General features: G+C 35.5%; 1 long non-coding RNA gene and 1 pseudogene across 1 annotated transcript in view; one reads left to right on the forward strand and one right to left on the reverse strand.

The window, feature by feature from the left end:
* Nucleotides 1-22,006, reverse strand: part of LOC141373503 (uncharacterized) — a 344,341-nt gene that overhangs the window by 74,053 nt on the left and 248,282 nt on the right. The gene's annotated exons all lie outside the window — the stretch shown is intronic.
* The window catches only part of LOC112821288 (bis(monoacylglycero)phosphate synthase CLN5 pseudogene), a 43,780-nt pseudogene continuing 26,422 nt past the window's right edge, over nucleotides 4,649-22,006 (forward strand).

Genomic DNA, 22,006 nt, shown 5'->3' on the forward strand with positions numbered 1-22,006 from the left:
GTGGAGGGGAGGAGGGGGAATCTGAAGCAAACTCTGCACTAAGTGCAGAGCCCAGTGTGGAGCTCGATCCCATGACCACAAGATCATGATCTGAGCCAAAACCAAGAGTTGGACGCCCAACTGACTGAGCCACCCAGGTGCCCCTGGATTGTCTGGTATTTTTATTTTTAATTTTTAAGAACCTCCATACTGTTTTCCACAGTGGTTGAACCAAACTGCATTACCACAATGAAGGGGGGAGCATGAGGGTTCCTTTTTCTCCACATCCTCACCAACACTTGTTATTTCTTATCTTTTTGATACTAGCCATTCTGACAGGTGTGAAGTGATAACTCATTGTGGTTTTGATTTGCATTTCCTTGATGATTAGTGACCTTGTGTTATCTTTTTATGTGTCTGCTGGCCATCTGTATGTCTTCTTTGGAAAAATGTCTATTCAGGTCCTCTGCCCATTTTCTAATCAGATTATTTGGTGGGGGCAGGGTTTGGTGTTCAGTTGTATAAGCTCTTTATATATTTTGGATATTAACCCTTTATCAGATATATCATCTGCAAATATCTTCTCCCATTCAGTATGTTGCCTTTTTGTGTTTTTTTATTGTTTCCTTTGCTGTGCAAAAGCCTTTTATTTTGGTGTAGTTTAATAGTTCATTTTTTCGGGCCGCCTGGGTGGCTCAGTCGTTAAGCGTCTGCCTTCGGCTCAGGTCATGATCCCAGGGTCCTGGGATCGAGCCCCGCATCGGGCTCCCTGCTCGGCGGGAAGCCTGCTTCTCCCTCTCCCACTCCCCCTGCTTGTGTTCCCTCTGTCGCTGTGTCTCTCACTGTCAAATAAATAAATAAAATCTTTAAAAAAAAAAATAAATAAAAAAAAATAGTTCATTTTTTCTTGTTTCCCTTGTCTGAAGAGACATATCTATAAATATGTTGCTAAGGCTGATGTCCAAAAGAATACTTCCTATGTTTTCTTTTATGAGTTTTATGTTTTGGATCTCACACTTAGGTCCTTAATCCATTTTGAGTTTATTTTTGGGTATGATGTAAGAAAGTGGACCAGTTACAAGTACCCATATACTTACCATTTCCATTATTCTTCATTTCTTTGTGTAACTCCGTATTTCCACCTGGCATCATTTTCCCTCTTCCTAAAAGACTTTAAAATTTCCTGTGTAGCAGGCCTACTACTACATAGTGGATAAATTCTTTTAGCTTTTACATGTCTGAAAAAAATTTTACACTGTATTTTTAAAAGATATTGTATTAGGGATCCTGGGTGGCACAGTCGGTTAAGTGCCTGACTTTTCGTTTCAGCTCAGGGTTGTGATCTCAGGTCAGGAGATTGGGCCCCGCGTCCAGCAGCACTTTGAGCATAGAGTCTCTCTCCCTCTCTCTCTCTGCCCCTCCTGTTTATGCCCTCTAAATAAATCTTTTAAAAAAGATAGATATGTTTGCTCGGTGCAGATTCCAAGAGACTTTCCTCTTATATTTAAATATGTCACTTCACTGTTATCAGGCTTGTACTGCTTTCAAAATAAGTCTGTTGTCATTGTTTTCTTTATTCCTCTGTACATATTAAATCTTTCTTCTCTGGTTGTTTGTAACACTTTCTGTTTATCATTAGTTTAAGCCATTTGATTATAATGTGCTTTAGTGGTTTTTATTCATGTTTCTTATACTTCACATTTTTTAATTTTCTTGATCTGTGAATTTTCAGTTTTCATTAAGTTTGGAAAACTTTTAGCCTTATTTCTTCAAATATTTATTTTGCTCTCTCCTTCAGAAAATTCACTCACATATTTGGCCACTTGAAGTTGTCTCAACACCTTACTGGTGCTCTATTTATTATTGTTGTTATTATTATTATTATTAATCACTGTGACTATTATTTAGTTTTTGTGTTTTATTTGGCATAAATATATATTTTCTGCTATGTCGTCAAGTTTACTAGTCCCTTTTTCTGCAGTGTCTAATTGTGTATTGATCCAACCACTGTGTTTTTCATATTAAACATTAGATTTCTTAATATTTATAAATTCAATTTTGGTCTTTATCCTATGTTGCAGCTGTCCCCTTAACGGAGTCTTGCTCTTCTCTACCTTCTTAAACATGTCTAATATAGTTATAATAACTCATTTAATGTCCTTACCATAAGAAATGTTATCTATTTCTTATCTGTTTACATTGATTTTTTTTTCAACATGTCCTGTATTTTCTTGCTTAATCACATGCTTGGTAATTTTCGTTTGGTTGTCAGGTATTGTTAATTTTATTTTGTTTGATGCTGGATACTTCTAATCTTTTTAAATATATTTTTAGAGATGTTATTTACTTATTTGAGAGAGAGAGGGAGAGAGAGCATGGGGGGGAGGGTCAGAGGGAGAGAGACAAGCAGACTCCCTACTGAGCTGGGAGCCAGACACAGGGCTTAATCTCAGGACCCTGAAATCATGACCTGAGCTGAAGGCAGATGCTTAACTGACTGAGCCATCCAGGCACCTACCCCCCTTTTAAATATTCTTTATCTTTGTTCTGAAATGCAGTTAAATTATGTAGAAACTGTTTTATCCTTTGGAGATTTGTTTTTAAGCTTTATTAGGTAGAGCCATAGCAACTTCTCATCTATGCCTAATTTTTTGATCTGGTACAAAGGCACTACTATTCCTTTGGGTTTTCTAATATGTTTTTTAATATGGATATATTTACCAAAACTTGATTAAAAATTTTAAACATACAGAAAAACTAGAAGATGTTTATAGTGAGTAACTATATATCTACCACCTATATTCTATAATTGCCATTTATAACATATAGTTATAAACTATAACATACAGATATATGTATCCCTTTATCCACCTCTCAATCCACCTGAAGTTTACTTTATCTATATTAATCTAGCCACTCCTGCTTTCCTTTGATTAGCTTTTTTATTGTATATCCTTTTCCACCCTTTTAATATCAACCTAGATATACTGTTATATTTGAAGTGAGTTTCTTACAGACAGCACACTATTTAGTCATATTTTTTAATACATCTACTAATCTATGTCCCTTAATTTGTGAATTTACCATTTATATTAAATTTAATTTTTGATATATTAAGTCTGACATTCTATTTTTGGTTTTCTGTCTGTTCTTTGTTTTTTTGTTTTCTTTTCCCAGCATTCCTGGAATGAGTTCATTGGAAATTTTTTAAATTTCCAATTTGCTTTTTCTGTAGTATATTTGTGTGCATCTCTTTGTATAATTTTTAGTTTTTGCTCTAGTTATTCCATTATATATACATAATTTATCTCAATCTATTGGTGTCAACATTTTACCAGTTCAAGTAAAGTGTAAAAACTCCATGTCCTATTACCTTCCTTTGTATATAATCGTCTTAAATATTTCATTTACATATATTGAGAACCACATTAAAGAGTGTTATAAATTTTGCTTCAGTTGTACTCCATAGTTTAGAAAACTCAAGAAAACAAGGAAATTGTATTTTTCCATTGTATTTTTCTATATGTTTGCTCTTTTGATTGTTCTTTCTCACTTTCTGATATTTCAGGACTCTTTTTAACCTATGTGCTTTAGGTTTAGATAAGTTCCTTTAGCCATTCTTTTAAAATAGATAGGATGGTGACATATTCTTTTAGTTTTTCTTCATTTGAGAATATCTTGATCTCCTCTTCATTCCCGAAGGCTGTTCCCTATGGATGAAGAATTTTGATTTGACAGTTCTCTTCTTTCACTACTTGAAAAATGTGGTGCTACTTCATTCTGGCCTCCATGGTTTATTATGAAAACTCTGCTATCACTGTAAAATGTCATGTCTCACTCACTGCTTTATCCCTAGTTTTCCTAAGTTTGACTATGATGTATTTTGGCATTTTTTAAAATACTGTTTGGGATTTGCTCAGTTTCTTGAATCTGTGGTTTAAATCTTTTGACAAGTTTGGGAAATTTTCAGTTATTATTTTTTTAATACCTCTTCATCCCAACCCTCTTTCTCCTCTCCTTCTGGAATTCTGATGATGCAAATGCTAGATCTTTCGTTATGGTTCCACACGTCCCTGAGGTTTTATTTTGTTTTTCCCTCAGTCACTTTTCTGTCCATTGTTCAGATTAATATCTATTGTCCTAAATTCAACTTCACTGATTGTTTCCTTTGTTCCCTCCATTCTGATGTTGAGCATATCCATTGAGGATTGCTTCATTGTTATTGTATTTTTATGTCTAAAATTTCCATTTGGTTCTTCTTTGTGTATTCTATTTCTTTTCTGAGAATTTCTATATCTTTGCTAAAATTCTATTTTTTCTTCATTTGTTTAAAGTATATTCATAATTGCTCACTGAATCAATTTTATAATGGTTGTTTTAAAATCCTTTTCCAATAATTCTAACAGCTATAGGATTTCTTTGATTGCTTTCTCTCATTCAAGTTCAATTATTTCTGGGTTTTGGTATGAGGGGTGATTTTTAAATAAAACCTGGGCATTTCAAGTATTATTTTATGAGACTCTGGGTCTTATTTAGGTATTTGTTTTGGTGTCCTTTCTCTGATGCCACTCCAGCAAGTGAAGAGGATGCCTCCTCACTTCTGCCAGATGGAACAATGGATGGAAATACAGCTTCCCTACTCCATTGACACCCTGGAGCCTATACCCACATGGCCCATACTGACACTGTAAGGAGGAGGCCTTATTCCTGGGTGGTCATGAAAGCTCTGAATCTTCAAAAGACTTCCTCTCATACTACCCCAGCAGGAAGGAGGCATGACGCCTCATTACCACCATGGGAGGTGGAAGTCCAAGCTCCCCATATGGTCTCCACTAACACCATGGAAGAAGGGCCTTGTTCATCACCTGGTGGAAGGTAAATGCCCCAGTCCCTATTGAGTCTTCTCTAACACCACTCTAGTAGAGTGTTGGAGCACCTTGTCATAGCCTGACAATGCTAGAAATCTAGGTTCTTTGCTCAGCCTTTCCTTCCAGGAGTGTAAATGGGGCCACAGTTTTTCTATGGTGTTTATTTGGAGGGGACAGCTATTATCTATTAGTAGACTGCCCCTTTCCTGCTCTTCTAGTTAGAGAGAATAGACTTTTGTTAGGGCTTTGTTTTGTCTGTGCCCATTGGTATTTCTAGGTTGCTGACTTCTCCAACACTCAGCCCAGGACTGATGAGGCAAAAAGAAAGCCTAGGGAACCTAACACATGTCATTCCTTAGATCCTGAGATCTCTAGCTAGTCTGTCTCTTCTTCCCTCACCTGCTTGAAATATGGCTATGAAATTAATGTACAAGGAAGCCAATATGGCTTAATATAGGATGAGAGGCCAAGCTGAGAACTTACATGTCCCAAATATGTAAGTGAGGCCATCTTGGATCTTCTAAACTAACTAATCCTCCAGCTGAATGTAGCTGCATGAACCCAGGTGAATCCAGCAAGGAATCATTCAGTCAACTGAATTATTAGAAATATAACAACTAATGTTAAAAGCCACTAAGTTTTAGGAAGTTTTTTTCTGGAAAGAACTGATACACTGGTCATACTAGAATAACATTCATAAAATTGTGGTCCCTGGTATTCAGAAATTCTACAAGTTTGGGAGGTAGAAAATTTTGGTACCACCAGGTTTATTTGGATATTCTTCATGTTTTTACAGAAATGACAGAACATCGAGGAGAAGCATCATATTTTTAAATGTTATACGTTTTAATTTTTAGCAAAACTTCATTGCGGTATCTCTTTTGCACAAATATACTGCCTTTCCCATTTGCACAGTAATTCCCATTATCCCATTTGCACAAATATACTGCCTTTCCAAGAACAAGAAGAAAATGAAAGGTCACCAGAAAGAATGTTTTTCTTAGGGTACACTCCTAAGGATAACCTGGGGTCATTTGTGAAGGAGCCAAAAAGGAAAGCCCCATGCTGGGAATTGGAAGAAAGAGCATGCCCCAATGGGAGAGTCCACAAGCTCTTAGACACTGTGGGGTTTTCATGCAGGTGAGCATCTTGATCCAAGTATGCTTTGTGCTTATTTTATCTTTTTTCTTACTTGGAGAAAAAGGAAGAATTTGTTCATCTCTGTGGAGAGTTGGGGGGTATTATCTGTTACAAGCCCTGGAGTTTCATTAGTTCTTACCACAGGAATTGTTACTAAATGAGCTATAGGAATTAATGGCCCTCCAAACGGTCAGAAATTTCATCCCTTTACTAACAGTTAGTAATATAACATAAAGCAATGGCAAATGCCAGTGAAGTGAAGACCATATTGTACAGACTACTAAGTTTTGCTGGCATCTAGGAATGTTATGAATTACTGTAGTAATAGAAGCCAATGTGGCATATGGCACATGGCATATTTTTAAATGTTACACATTTTAATTTTGGGCAAAAGTTCATTGCGGTGCCTCTTTCTTCATTCTCTTTTTTTCCCCCTTGAAAACAGACCCTCTCTTAGTAGTTGAAGAATGCCAATTGTAAGATGTCAATACAATGTTACATTAATTGGCACCCTTTAAAAAATATCTCAATTTAGTTAACAGAGCTAGAGTAGACATTAAAAAGTTATAAAATAGTAGAAGGCTGTGAGTATTTTGTTATATAAATATACATACCAAACACACACATACAGAAACATACATGTGGATATTTCAATGTATTGTATGTGTGTTCCTAGGGATAGAACAATGGCTATTATTTCAGTTATCTTTGGATGCATAAAAACCATGATAAAACTTAATCACTTAAGACGAAAAAAGTTATTTCCTACGATTCTATGGGTTATCTGAGTGGTTTATCTGATTTGTGCCAGCTTGTCTGATATTTATGGTTATTAGGAGTCTCAGCTAGGACTGGATGACTTAGGATAGCCTCACTCACACATCTGTTGTTGGCAGACTGGTTAATCTGGGGAGTCTCAGCTGTGATGGCTCATTTCTGCTCCATATGATCTCTTATCCTCCAGTAGGCTGTCATGAACTTCTTCACATTGTGGTCTCTGGATCCAAAAGAGCAGCAAGAAAGGATAAGTCCAATTCTGAAGAATATGTGAGCCTTTGCTTGCATCACTTTTGTCAATGTGCTATTATCAGAGCAAATTACATGGCCAAAGCCTAGTTCAAGAAGTGGGGAAATGGATTCCACCTCTTGAATATGGAGGAGTTGCCAAATATTCTGACAATTTTGCTGGGGACTTTGAGAGCCTATTCATTTTTTTATAGATCTATAATGCTAATCCTACTCTCCTTGCATATGAATACAGACATATCATGATAATAACATTTTGTTTGTTTGTTTCCATTCTGGAAAGGGATTATGCCTTATTCATCTTTGTTGTCTTGGCACAAGTTCCATCCAGTGTTTGGGATAACTTGATTGTTACTTTATGGGTATCTGATGAATAAATAAATATGTAAACAAATGAAGATATGTATGCACAGAAATAATATTTAACTGTAATTAAATGATGATAAGAGTATAATAAAAGATGTAACATATCTCAGATACTTGAGGTCAAATTTGTAACATTTACATTACTTTCAAAAGTACCAAACAAACTTATGATAATCTATCTTAAGAGTCAGCAAACATGTGGCCAGCTGTCTGTTTTTGTTTTTGTTTTTTTTTAAAGATTTTATTTATTTATTTGAGAGAGAGAGAGAATGAGAGATAGAAAGCACGAGAGGGAAGAGGGTCAGAGGGAGAAGCTGACTCCCCGCTGAGCAGGAAGCCTGATGTGGGACTTGATCCCAGGACTCCAGGATCATGACCTGAGCCGAAGGCAGTCGCTTAACCTGTTTTTGTTTTTTAATAACCAATGGGATTTTATTTATTTATTTATTTGAAGCATTTTTTTAAAAAATTTAAATTCACTTAGGCAACTTATAGGCTGCCTGTTTGTTTTTTTTTTGTTTGTTTGTTTTAAAGATTTTATTTATTTATTTGACACACAGAGATAGCGAGAGAGAGAGAGGGAGAGAGCACAAGCAGGGGGAGTGGATATTTGGATCTTTTTATAAAGAAAGTTTTATTGGGACTTTATGAACAGCCACATCCATTCAGATAGGTAGTCCCTATGCCTGCTTTTGTACTACAATGGCAGATTTGAGTAGCTGGTGACAGAGACTGTGTGGTCAGCCATGCAAAAAAAAAGATTTAATAACTGACCTTTGAAGAAAACATTTGCTGACTATTGTAGTATTTGAATATTTGAAACAATGAATTGGTATAGCATTTTCATTGTTATATTTAGTAGAATATCATAGACTATATATATATGTATATATATATATCATTTACATTGACTGTATCATGGGTTAATAAGCATTGTGCTAAGAGCTTTATATACAAATTATAAAATCCAGTATTTACAATAACTGTGATTTAGGTATTTTTAAAACACTATTTTTAGCTAGTAAATAGTATAACTAGGAATCCAAATCAGTTCTGTACGTTTCTAAATCTGTGCTCTTAATCTTTATGCTATATTGATAGCTGGTATGTAAAGAATAACAATGTGGAGAACAAAGCTCATTAAATGACTCCCCACAAAAGGAGTCAAGTTTGGATAGGTAAGTGACAATGTGCTAGCATCTTTTCATTCTACAAAAGATATTTCCTGGATACCCAGAAGTGAGATGGTTGGATCATATGGTATTTCTATTTTTAATTTCTTGAGGAATCTCCATTCTCTTTTCCACAGTGGCTATGCCAGTTTACAGCCCCACTAACAAGGGTTCTCTTTTCTCCACATCCTAGCCAGCATTTAGTATCTTTTGTATTTTTCATAATGGACATCCTAACAGGTATGAGGTGGTATCTCACTGGCCTGGGTATACACATCCTAAGGAAACAAAACCATCATCTTGAAGACATAACTCCCATGCTTATTGCAGCACTATCTAGAAGAACAAAGATGGAACTAACCTAAGTGTCCACTGGACACTTATGGAAATGTCTCACACACACACACACACACACACACACACACGCACACCCTGTGCTATACTATTCAGTCTTAAAAAAGAAGGAAACTGTCATGTGTGACAATGTGGATGAATGTGGAGGTCATTATGCTAAGTGAAATAAGCCAGACAAAAAAAGACAAGTACTTCAGGTTATCACTTATATGTAGAATCTTAAACAAACAAACAAAAGAAAGTTGAACTCATAGAAACAGAAAGTAGGATAGGTGGTTGTCATGAGGTGGGAGAAATAGAGAGGCTGGTAAGGGTACAAACTTTCAGTTGTAAGATGAATAGATCTGAGGATCTAATGTATACTATGTATACAGATGTGTATACTACGGTGACTATACTTGATAACACTGTACTGTATAATTAAAATTTGCTAAGACAGTATAACTTAAGAGTTCTCTCTCTCTCTCTCTCTCTCTCTCTCTCTCACACACACACACACACACACACACACACAGAGGTAAGTTGTGAGGTGATGGATGTGTTAAACTTGGGGGGAATCCTTTCCCAATGTATGTATCCATCAAATCATCACATACACTTCAAGTATCTTACAATTTCATCTGTCAACTAAACCTCAATAAAGCTGAAAAAGAAGAGAGAGACACATCCTTTTCAACTGAGCGTGGATTTCTAAAGAAATATAAATGAAGTGATGAAAATGGAAGAGGACAGTTATGAAATCAAACCAAGACTTTCTGTGGATATAGAGGTATTACATCCTTACAACAAACCAAAACACTGTGATCAACTGTATTGACCCAAGCAAATATTGAGTGCCCAATTTTCAGTGTTGGCAAAAGTTTTCCTATATGCCTTTCCTGAGTGTCCTGGCATTTTGAGTGAGGAAGGAAGGATGTCTGGGAGGAGTTCTTGCTTATCCAATGAAAGTAATAGATGCATAAGGATTGATCCTCCCCAGAGCAATTTTTATTAAGTTTTAGTAATTGAATCCCCCTTCCTCTAACTGACCATGCCACTTGAAGAAATGAAAAGTTAATTGTCCTAAAAACAGAATGAAAGAAAAAGAGAAGAGAGATCGATTGAATAGACAGAAAACCAGGAAAGGAGGGATAAGTAAATAGATAATTAGAGTGTCAAAATGGCATTAAATAGTCCATGCAACCTTATAATATTCCTGCGTTGATTTTATAGCTACTTAGAAATAAGTGTAGGATAGTTGAAAACACATAAAAGTGAAATGTTTATAAAGGCTGGATTTTCCCTTGTGGACAATCATTTCATTAAAATAAGAGGAAACCAAAAAATTAATTGATTTAATTGTAGCTTTGGACAGTAAATTATCATATTACATATCCCACCTATAGCCTACATAGTTGTTAATTGAAAATCATGGATTTTGGGGGCACCTGGGTGGCCAAGTCAGTTAAGCACAGACTCTTGATTTCAGCTTAAGTCATGATCTCAGGGTCATGAGATTGAGCCCCACGCTGGGTTCTACGCTCAGCACTGAGTCTGCTTAAGACTCTCTCAACCTCTCCCTCTGCTCCTCCCCGAGCTTGTGCTCTCTCTCTCTTCCTAAAATAAATAAATAAAATCTTTTTTTAAAAAAAAGAAAACCATGGATTTTTTTATATGGATATATGGCAGGCAAACTTACTTGACTCTGTCTTGCTTAGTGTGACTTTTTTACAGTATGTATCCATTGGCTCAAGTAAGATAAAAGAATAAAAAGCTGCAATATTTTATAAATATAAGATGTGTATATTATCTATTTTACTCCATTTTTATATTATAATCCAACTAGTAAATAAAATAACAGTGTAATTTATTTAATGTTTATTAGGTGTCAGGCATAGTGTTAAATGTTTTAAGAGCATTAACTTAGTAAACCATAAAACAAAAATACTATTCCTGCTTTATAGTTAAGAAGTAAGAGCTTAGAGAGAAAAATGACCTATGCTGGCTCACACAGCTCTTAGAAGTAAGGAAATTAGCCCAGCTCTTTTTGAGTCCAAGTTCATTCCAGATATATATTTAACATCTTTGATTTAAAAAGAATATTATTTTATTTTGTCCTAAAATCACATCTTAGATACAAAAAGATGAGTTCTATTAACACTAGGCACAAGTATCCTCTTACTTAGTTCTCAGTTGTTCTTGGTGTGTTTGTTTTGTATTCCCTAACCAGTTGACTAGCTCAGTATCTTTAATTCCTTGAGCTCCTTTGTTCCCATGAGTCCCCCAAGAATACTGCCTAACCCCAGCATGTAGCCTATAACTCTGAGCATAAAATAAGTATTCAATTAATATTTTTTAGTTAATTGAAAAGAGCAGATATTGTTATATTGAGTTCAAAGGCATTAAATTGGCTTACCTATATCCATATTCTTAATAACCAAAGTAGTATTAAAGTCCATATCCTAACCTCTATTTCTCTTTAAGCTAGGCAAAGTTGTTTCCAAGAGTTGAGATTTATTGTATTTCATAATAGTGTATCCCTCTACAATTTTGCTTAGCAAACTATTTACTTTACATTTGGTGCCATTCCCTTCTTATTGCGTTTTTGACTCTCTATTCTCATCTTCAGTGAGAATCATATTTATTTGATAACAGATTTTATAATCATATTGTTTCCAGGTAAATATTAATTATGACCTCATGCTGTTCTAAACTCATCTGTAATTTTCATCTCTTATCCCATTTATCTATCTTTGCTACGTTAATCTTGCCCATCACCCCTAGTGCCCTGCACCATTGACACAACCATTCCTATTCAAATTTACCTATTTCAATCTTAATTATTCTGCCACTGCTGCAGTCAGTTTAGAGCACAAGATTTACTTAATTTCCCCCTTACTCCTAGTATCACAAAAAAAAAAATCTCAAATTTAGAAAATCAATTACTTCAAAGTCTAGTTAAATTGCTGTCCTATCTGAAATTTGATTTCTCTGAGTTTTCCCATCCATTTTCTTTTCAAAACCAGCATATATTAAAGCCTGATTTTGCGATTTTTGTGGTTATTGTTTCTATATTCATTGTTAGGAATTTCTACCTGCTGAACAGTTGTTCAGTGAACAGCTCAAAGTATGTCACATTTAAAGAATATTCTGCTACACTTGTGCAACCTAATGGGATGGAGGCTTTTTATCCTACTTCCTGGGTTTGCTAGAGAATGATGTTGTTTATTATGTTCTAATAACAAAAATTCCCACATATCCTGTTGCTAACAGCTGTTCTGTGAATGGAGCAGTGAGTAGGAGGAAATGGCAATTCTTACAAAATCAAGCCCCTTTCCCAATCCAAGAACAAACTGCACTTGGTTTGATAGGCCTCGTGAGAACCAAAAGAAACACTGGAGTACTCTGTTTCTTTGCTTGAGCTATAGAACTAAATTTAAATTTAAATAGATAGCATACTCTGAAAACCTTTAGTGTATGACACAAGTCATTTGATTTATACAACAACTGTCAAGATGGAAAGTTTGTTTAAGTTTTTTTTATATACAAGTTAACCCATGAAGCTAGGATCCACTAACAAGGTCAATAGCTGAATTTGAATCTTCTCTGATTCACTTACCTCAAAATAGTTAAACTTAAAGGGAGTGGATTGACGGCTCAGGGTCAGGATAACAGAAGGAGGCTGACAGAACAATGGTAGAGCTCTCTGCTCGGAAGCACAGTTTTTATTATATGGGTTATAATAAACAGTACAGATAATGATATAAAACCTGTACCAATCAAAGCTCGAGATGACATAAAATTTCAATCGTATGTGCTAGATCTAGATAGCTTGGAAGGTTTAATTATGTTGCATTCCTCTAAGTATACCTATCAGGTTGACAGACTGATCCCGTACCACTGCCAGTTTAGCAAGTGACATATTAGCACTACTTGATTCTATATTTAAGTCATACTCATTAATGTCTTTTGTCAGTGCACAATTGAGAACTTGCCTTAAAGTTATTTTAAAAAGAATGTCTGGGCAATCTGGGTCAATATGCTTTAATGCATTATATCATCAAGCATAAACTTTGGTTACCATTTCAGGTAAACTGATAAGCTGGAAAATAAAAGTTAGAATTAACATTGTATATCTAATATTCCAGGATGATTCCAATGACAAAATAGAGAGTGACTTATTTTTGAGAGCTTATTAGGTATTGTATTTTACCTATATCTTATTTAGTATTAGGGAGCAAATAATCTTGAGTATTAGTGACACTATCGATGGCTGTGTGTTGGTTCAGCCCTAGAAATAGTCCTCAGGGTTCATGAAATTGAATTTTTCTAGTACTCCAGCACATACTAATATTTTTCTCTTGCACAAATAAAGTTAGCCAGTCATAAAGAAATTATTTTTTCTCAAACCTCTCAAGTCTAACTAAATATAAACATACTTCTAGTAGACTAACAACATTTATTGAATTGGGTATAATGAAATAATTCAGCAATGACTTTAACAATATTCACTTAAAAAGTAAAGCAACAAGCATTTCAGAGGTTTACTATGTGCCAGATAATACACCAGATGCTATGTAAAAATTTCTTCTAATTCTCACAACCCCCTTCCCTCCAGTTTAAAATTATCATCCTCATTTAGCTATGTAGGGACTGAAAAACTAAAGTGGATTGGCTTTACCACCTTGAGTAGCTGCTACAGTCAACCCAATGTTTCTGGCTCCAAATCCCACCTCCTTACCACTACAAACATTCACTGAGCACCTGCCATGTGCAAGATGTTTGTAGGTCTTACCAGGAATCAAATATGCCCTCAAGTATTTACAAGGTGGGAAAAATAACAGGAAAAGAACACAAAACTATATTCCAGGAAAGAATCTGATACTGTTCAAAAGTGTATGGTCATGTGACTTTGAGATAGAAAAGAAACAGAAAGAGTCCCTGGAAGAACTCTCGGGAATGCATGCTTCCAGGACTGCACACCAATGGTGATGAATGTGGCAAAGGGTGGGTGTAGACTGATACTCTGTTGCAAAAAGTATTCAAAATGCACTACTTCAGAGGTTGCCTCCTGAGTTCCCAACACTTGTGATTACCCATCAGGCATGGTTAATTATCAACAGAATTTCACAAAGAAAAGTCATAGGGGATGTAGCTCAGTATAAAAGAAACACACTGAGTAATGATGAATACATGGATATAACTGGACCTATAATAGGTAATATACTCCAGAAAAGTTGTTCTTTTTATATTTATTTTCTATATGCTTACCCTCAAACTCTGAGAAGAACCCAAGGAGGTGATGCTACTAGCTGTGAAGCTGGGTTTTAGGATCTCCCCTTCCCATTGCAAAAACTGATGTTTCTGTTACTTTTCTAAATTGGAATTTAGTATAAGAGCTCAGGTTGATGGACTAGGAGAATAAATATTGTTATAATGTCCAAGCTATCCAAAGCAATCGACAGATTTAATGCAATCCCTACTAAAATACAAAAGCATTTTTCAAAGAACTAGAACAAATAATACTAAAATATGTATGGAACTACAAAAGACCCCGAATAGCCAAAGCAAACTTGAAAAAGAAGAACAAAACTGGAGGTATCACAATTCCAGATTTCAAGATATATTATAAAGCTCTAGTAATCAGAACAGTATGGTACTGGCATGAAAATAGACACAGATCAATGGACTAGGACAGGAAACCCAGAAATAAACCCACAATTATCATTTGTGGGTCATTTAATCTTCCACAAAGGAAGCAAGAATATGCAAAAGGAAAGACAGTCTCTTCAACAAATGGTGGATAAAACTGGACAACTCCCTGCAAAAGAATGAAACTGGACCACCTTCTTAGACCATACACAAAACTAAACTCAAAAATGGATTAAAGACCTCAGTGTGAGACCTGAAATCATATAAATCCTAGAAGAGAGCACAGGTAGTAATTTCTCTGACATCAGCCATGGCAATATTTTTCTAGATATGTCTCCTAAGGCAAGGGAAACAAATGCAAAGATAAAATAACATCAACAAAAGTAAAGATGAAATAACATCAACAAAACTAAAAGAGAACTTACAAATAGGGGAAGATATTTGTAAATGACATATCCTTTAAAAGGTTAGTATCCAAAATTTACAAAAACAGACACATAGATCAATGGAACAGAATAGAGAGCCCAGAAATGGACCCTCAACTCTATGGTCAACTAATCTTTGACAAAGCAGGAAAGAAAGTGTCCACTGGAAAAAAAGACAATAAATGTAATGGGGAAAACTGGACAGTCTCTTCAATAAATGGTGCTGGGAAAACTGGACAGCCACATGCAGAAAAAATGAGACTAGACCACTCTCTTACACCATACACAAAGATAAACTCAAAATGGATGAAAGACCTAAATGTGAGATAGGGATCCATCAAAATCCTACAGGAGAACACAGGCAGTAACTTCTTCCACCTCGGCCAGAGCAACTTCTTACAAAACATGTCTCTAAAGGCAAGGGAAACAAAAGCAAAAATGAACTATTGGGACTTCATCACAATAAAAAGCTTCTGCACGGCAAGGGAAATAGTCAACAAAACTGAAAGGCGACCTATGAAATGGGAGAAGATATTTGAAAATGACATTACAGATAAAGGGCTGGTATCCAAGATCTATAAAGAACTTCTCAAACTCAACACTCCAAAAACAAATAATCCAGTCAAGAAATGGGCAGAAGACATGAGCAGACACTTCTCCCAGAAGACATACAAATGGCTAACAGACACATGAAAAAATGCTCCACATCACTAGCCCTGAGGGAAATACAAATCAAAACCACAATGAGATACCACCTTATACCAGTTATATGGCTAAAATTAACAAGACAAGGAACAACAAATGTAGGCGAGGATGTGGAGAAAGGGGAACCCTCTTACACTGTCGGTGGGAAGGCAAGCTGGTACAGCCACTCTGGAAAACAGTATGGAGGTTCCTCAGGAAGTTAAAAATAGAGCTACCCTACAGCCCAGCAATTGCATTATTGGGTATTTACCCTAAAGATACAGAGGTAGTGAAAAGAAGGGGCACATGCACCCCAATGTTCATAGCAGCAGTGTCCACAAGAGCCAAACTGTGGAAGGAGCCGAGATGTCCTTCAACAGATGAATGGATAAAGATATGGTTCATATATATAATGGAATATTATTCAGCCATCAGAAAGGATGAATACCTACCATTTACATCAACATGGATCGAACTGGAGAGGATCATGCTAAGTGAAATAAGTCAAGCAGAGAAACACGGTTATCATATGGTTTCATTCATATGTGGAACCTAAGGAATAGCACAGAGGACCATAAGGGAAGGGAGGAAAAATTGAATGGGAAGAAATCAAAGAGGGAGCCAAACTGTGAGAGACTCTTGACTCCTGGAAACAAACTGAGGGTTGTGGAAAGGGAGGTGGGGGGGTGGATGGGGTAACTGGGTGAAAACATTAAGGAGCGCACATGATATGATGAGCACTGGGTGTTATACGCCACTAATGAATCATTGTACACTACACCAAAAACTAATGATGTACCATATGTTGGCTAATTGAATTTAAATTTAAAAAAATTTTTTAAAAAGTTCATCAAGGTAACATATAAAAGTGATACTTATAAAATATTAGAAATATTAGATGTATTTATAGTTGACATCAAATTACATAAATAAACTCAAATCCCAAAGGCATTACTCATGCTGTTTTCTTCGTTTTGTTATCCTGAATGTCACATCTTCAAATCCCACTCAATCTTGGAAGATTAGTTTAAGTCCTACCTTTACCAGAAAGCCTTTCAAGCAGCTTTAGGCTTTTTAAAATTGTAGTGTTCATGACATTAAAAAACAAAAACAAATTCCAGTGTTTTATTTTATTCTATCATGTATCATCATTTCTTTATATCTTAAAAGCATGTGACAACAGAAATTATCTCCACATTGTTAAATGCTTGTATACCTTTCTTTACTATTTTTTCTATGGCTCTTATACTAATTTACTGGATACCATCTTGATCATAATTTTATATTTATTACATACTATATATAATAACTGTTTAGTTCAGGTTTTAAATTTCGGTCTGCCTTCATAGGTTAGGTATAACCACAGGAAATAGCATTTAGTCATTTCTGTTTTTTTAAATGTATGTGTTGTTAATAAAGGCTGCTTGTGAAAGGCCAGTAATATGAGTTTTAAGTCAAATACAGAGTAAAGAACACTAGTAACAGACATCCAAGCTTAAGTCCTTTAGATGGAGCCAATAACCAGCAAAAAGACAGAGAAACTGAAAGAAAATGTCAAGTGTTACAGACAGGAATAGAGTTGTAGCTGAGATGTAGACCCCTGATTCAGGAGCAAAATGAAATCTGGATGGAAAAACGATTGGGAAGGTATGAAGAAAGGCAAGGAAAGTTGTCTTAATCTTCCCAACTCTTAAACCCTTTGGAGAAGTTCTTGAATGGTATGTAGTAAGGATCAAGATTTTTTTCCCCAGTATGAATATTGAATGAAGTCAGCATTTTTTACTTAAAAAAAAAAAAAAAAAAAAAACCTTTCTCCTTCACTGTATTGTGTAATAATGCTATTGCCATTAATCAGGTGATCATTTATATGTAGGCCTATTTCTGGTCTCTATTCTGTTCCATTTGCCTATCTTTGAAAGTTTATATTTCTATAGCCTTAGAATTAAATTGCTAACTTCCACAAAAGAAAAACTTCTAGTATCCTGATTGGGCTTTAATTACATATGTAGATCAGTTTGAGGGAATTGATATTATTACCCTAGTGAATTTTCCAACTCATGAACATGAATATGGTTTATAATTCCATTTATATAGGTTTTTCTTTTTTTTCTTTTTCTTTCTTTTCTTGGCTTCACAATGATTTGTAATTTCCTGAGCAAAACGCCTTTTTATGTAACTACCAGAACAATTTCAGTCTTTCATAATTATCCCTTTAATGTTGCTATTGATAGGTTGTTAAAATTTTTTCTTTTAATTATATTGCTTAATGCTGAAGTTTAAAAAAAATAATTTGAATAACCCCAGAAAGTTCCTTTATGACTCTTCCTAGTTAATCCTGAACCCCCACCCCAACCAGATATAATACTTTTTTTTTAAATTTCTCTCATCATATAATAGTTTTTCTATTCTCAAACCTTATATAAATAAAATCATACAATATGTACTCTATGGCTTATGGCTTCTTCATTCAACAGTATTTTTGAGACTCAATCATGTTGTTGCATATATAAGTAGTTTGTTCATTTTTACTACTGCATAGTGTTATGTTTTTGTACTATACCATAATTTATCTATTCTCTTGCTTATGAACATTTTGGTTATTTACCATTTTTGATTCTTATGGCTAAAGCAGCTTTGGGTATTCTTTCACAAGTCTTTTTATAGACATAAGTGTTCATTTAATTTTATTAAGATATTTAAATTTAGGGTTGATGTGGTATATGGCATTTGCATGTTTAAATTTATTAGAAATTGCCAAACAATTTCCCAAGGTAGTTTATTGTTTGTATTCCCCTGAGTAATATATTGAGTTCAAGTGGCTCCATATTCTTGTCAACACTTGACATTATCAGTTTTTTAATTTTGACCATACTGTTGAATATGGAGTATTATCTTTTGCAGTTTTATTTTTAATTACCCTGGTGACTAATAATTTTGATCACCTTTTCATATGGTAGTTGTTGTCTCAGATATCTTTTGTGAAGGTCCTTTTCAAGATTCTAAGCACCATTCTTTTTAAAAAAGAAGCCTGCCTTTTTATTGTTGAATTCTTTATGTATTCTAGAAACAAATCCTTTGTCAGATATATGTATCATATATTTTTTCCCAGTCTGTGGCTTACTTTTTCACTTTCTTAATACTGTTTTTTATTCCTGTTTGTTTTGTTTTGTTTTTTTTTTTGGTCGGGGGAGGACTGTTTCCTTTATACTTTGAAATAATTTTAGATTCATTAGAAGTTGCAAAAAAAAAGCACACACACACACACACACACACAGGCAGGTTCTGTGTTTTTTTAACCTGATTTTTTTTTTCCCCCAGTGGTAGCAACTTGCCTAACTATAGGACAATATCAACACCTGGAAAATGACTTTGACATGATCCACACAGCTTATTCAGATTCTACCAGTTTTAATGCACATGTGTGTATTTCCATACAATTCTGTAATACGTAGATTCATATAACCACCATCACAATGAAGATACAGAACTGTTCCATACTTTAAGATACAATATGCAACACATATACATTTTTGACAGACATTTAATTACTTTAGCCATAGATAATGCAAGAATTATAATATCACTTACTTATCACTCATTTTTTTCTTAATCAGATTAAGATCAATTTTAAATGTTGAGTCATTTCATGCATCAAACTAAAAAGTCCACTTCTGGGGCACCTGGGTGGTTTAGTCAGTTAAGTGTCACCCTCTTGGTCTCGCCTCAGATTTGATCTTGGGGTCATGGGATTGAGCCCCACATTGGGTTCCATGCTCAGCGCAGATTCTGCTCAGGATTCTCTCTCCTCCCTCTCCCTCCCTCTCTGCCCCTGCCCCTGCTCGTGCGTGCAGTCTCTCTAAAATAAATAAATAAAATCTTAAAAATAAAAGTCCAGTTCTGAAAACCATACTTTTATTGTTCATTTGTGCTAGTAAAAATAAATACTCTTAATGCAACTGAAGTTGGTGTCAAGCATGATTTAATTAACATCTTTGATTCTAATATTCATAAACATAGCTATTTATGTTTTTATTTAAAAAGATTTTATTTTTAAGTAATCTCTACACCCAAACTGTGGCTTGAACTCATAACCCTGAGATCAAGAGTTGCATGCTCTTCCAACTGAGCCAGCCAGGTACCCCAAAACATAGCTATTTAAATGCATAACTAATAATGGCAGCATTATTATACTCCTCTATATTCTTCAATGCCAACTGGTATCTCTTTAAGAGTGCATTCGAGGGACACCTAGGGGGCTCAGTCAGTTAAGTGTCTGCCTTTGGCTCAGGTTATGATCCTAGGGTCCTGGGATCAAGTCCCACATCGGGCTCCTTGCTCAGCAGGGAGCCTGCTTCTCCCTCTGCCTGCCACTCTGCTCCCCCTGCTTGTTGTCTTTCAATCTCTCTCTCTCTCTCTCTGACAAATAAATAAAGTCTTAAAAAAAAAGAGTGCATTCGATTTAAAATCATACAGAAGAGTGACGATAATACAGATGGTAAAAGGCATATGGGGTTGAAAGAATAAAATATATGATTATTTTTAATCATCTTTACTGGCCAGACAATGCAGTGTTTATTTATTTATTAAAGATTTTATTTATTTATTTATTTATTTGAGAGAGAGAGAGAAACAACATGAAAGGGGAGAGGATCAGAGGGAGAAGCAGGCTCCCCACTGAGCCGGGATCCCAATGTGGGACTTATCCCAGGACTCCAGGATCATGACCTGAGCCAAAGGCAGTCGCTTAACCAACTGAGCCACCCAGGTGCCCCGACAATGCAGTGTTTAAATAAAAAGTTCTCACCAATGACATGTCTATGGGATCTACAGGATCCCATTTATTACTTACTAGTGGAGGGCAGGTTGGGGGACACTAGGTAGATGAAGAAGAGACTCTTGAGTCCTGAGGAATTAGCTTTCAGCAAATCTAGAATTAAATAATCTTTACCAAGATGAACCATAATCCACCCAGATGATACAGTGTCATCTGACAGAAGTACTGATGATGCCTGGACTTCTTTGTTGACTAGCTTCAAACATCATTCACTGTAAATCAAGATCTATCTTATAAGGTCAGAGCACTATAAAATAGCTTCAGAAATGTTGAGTCTAATTCAAAATCAAACTTTTGGTACCAACCTGTGGATTTCTGTAAAACTCCACAAGTCCAGGACTAAATTCTGTTCCTCTGTTACCTGTTAGTCAGTGTTGCCCTTGGGGGCGGGGGCCAATACAGAGATAACGCCACAGATTTATTAATCTCTCTGCCCATGGAGTCAGCCAAAGGAACCCTCATGCCTGATGATTTCCTTTCTCAGTCTTGCTACTCCCTTTTTGGTCTGATAGAACCAGTGATTTTTCCCTTCTGCCTTTTGGACAATATATGTTTCACAGACCCAAGTTTCCTTTTCTTTTTTTAAGATTTTATTTATTTGGGAGAGAGGGAGCGCACATGCGCACCTGTGCATGAATGAGCAGGGGGAGGGGGAGGGGGAGAGACTCTCAAGCAGACACCACCCTCAGCACGGAGCCCAACACTGGGCTCCACCTCAGGACCCTGAGATCATGACCTGAGCCAAAATCAAGAGTCAAAAACTCAACCGATTGAGCCACCAGGTGCCCCCCACAGACCCAAGTTTTCAAGAAGTTATTCAAATTTTTTATCCTGTGATAAAAATCAGACTCAAGAGTGAAGGGGAATATAATTCCTCTCTATTATTTTGCTAATGTATATGCAAACAAAAAAAGACTAATAAACTGTTTTTCAGATACCCTCCTTTCTATTTCTATACATATAGTGTATTATATTTTAAATGCATTATGTTAAGATACTGATAGATGAAAATTAGAATGATTTTTTCCCTTTCCTATAGAATATGCATCTATCAAAAGCTTAATTTATTAAAGAATAAAAAATCATTTTGGAGTTGTGGCAGTCTTTGAATTTTTGTGATTCTAATTTATATCAATAAGAAGTTTGGACTATTGGAACAGACACTCCATTATCAATGCATGTACCTTGAAGACAGAATGACATTTGTGTTAGTTTCCTGAGACTTTTGGAAAAATTCTCAAATCTGATATATTTCACTCTCAAGGAGTGCCTGACCCTAAGAAGATTTATAAGAAAGACTTCTCGAAATGGGTCCAACAAAAAGCAATGTATAGTGATGACAGATCACACCCAACAGGTGGCTCAGAGTGATGCCAATGGAAGTGTGAAGGAGAGAGAGAATTGTTGTCAGACATTCCTCTGTTGATTCACTGAAACCCTTGGAAAGCAATCACCATGAACTAATCATTGTCATACATTTCTAATGATTATTAATTGAGGAGAACTTTGAAAAACCTAATGGAAAAG

This window comes from Callorhinus ursinus, unplaced genomic scaffold (genome assembly GCF_003265705.2).
Source record: "Callorhinus ursinus isolate GAN/ISIS: 27379988/994484 unplaced genomic scaffold, GSC_fseal_2.0 scaffold10, whole genome shotgun sequence".
NCBI classification, from domain to species: domain Eukaryota; kingdom Metazoa; phylum Chordata; class Mammalia; order Carnivora; family Otariidae; genus Callorhinus; species Callorhinus ursinus.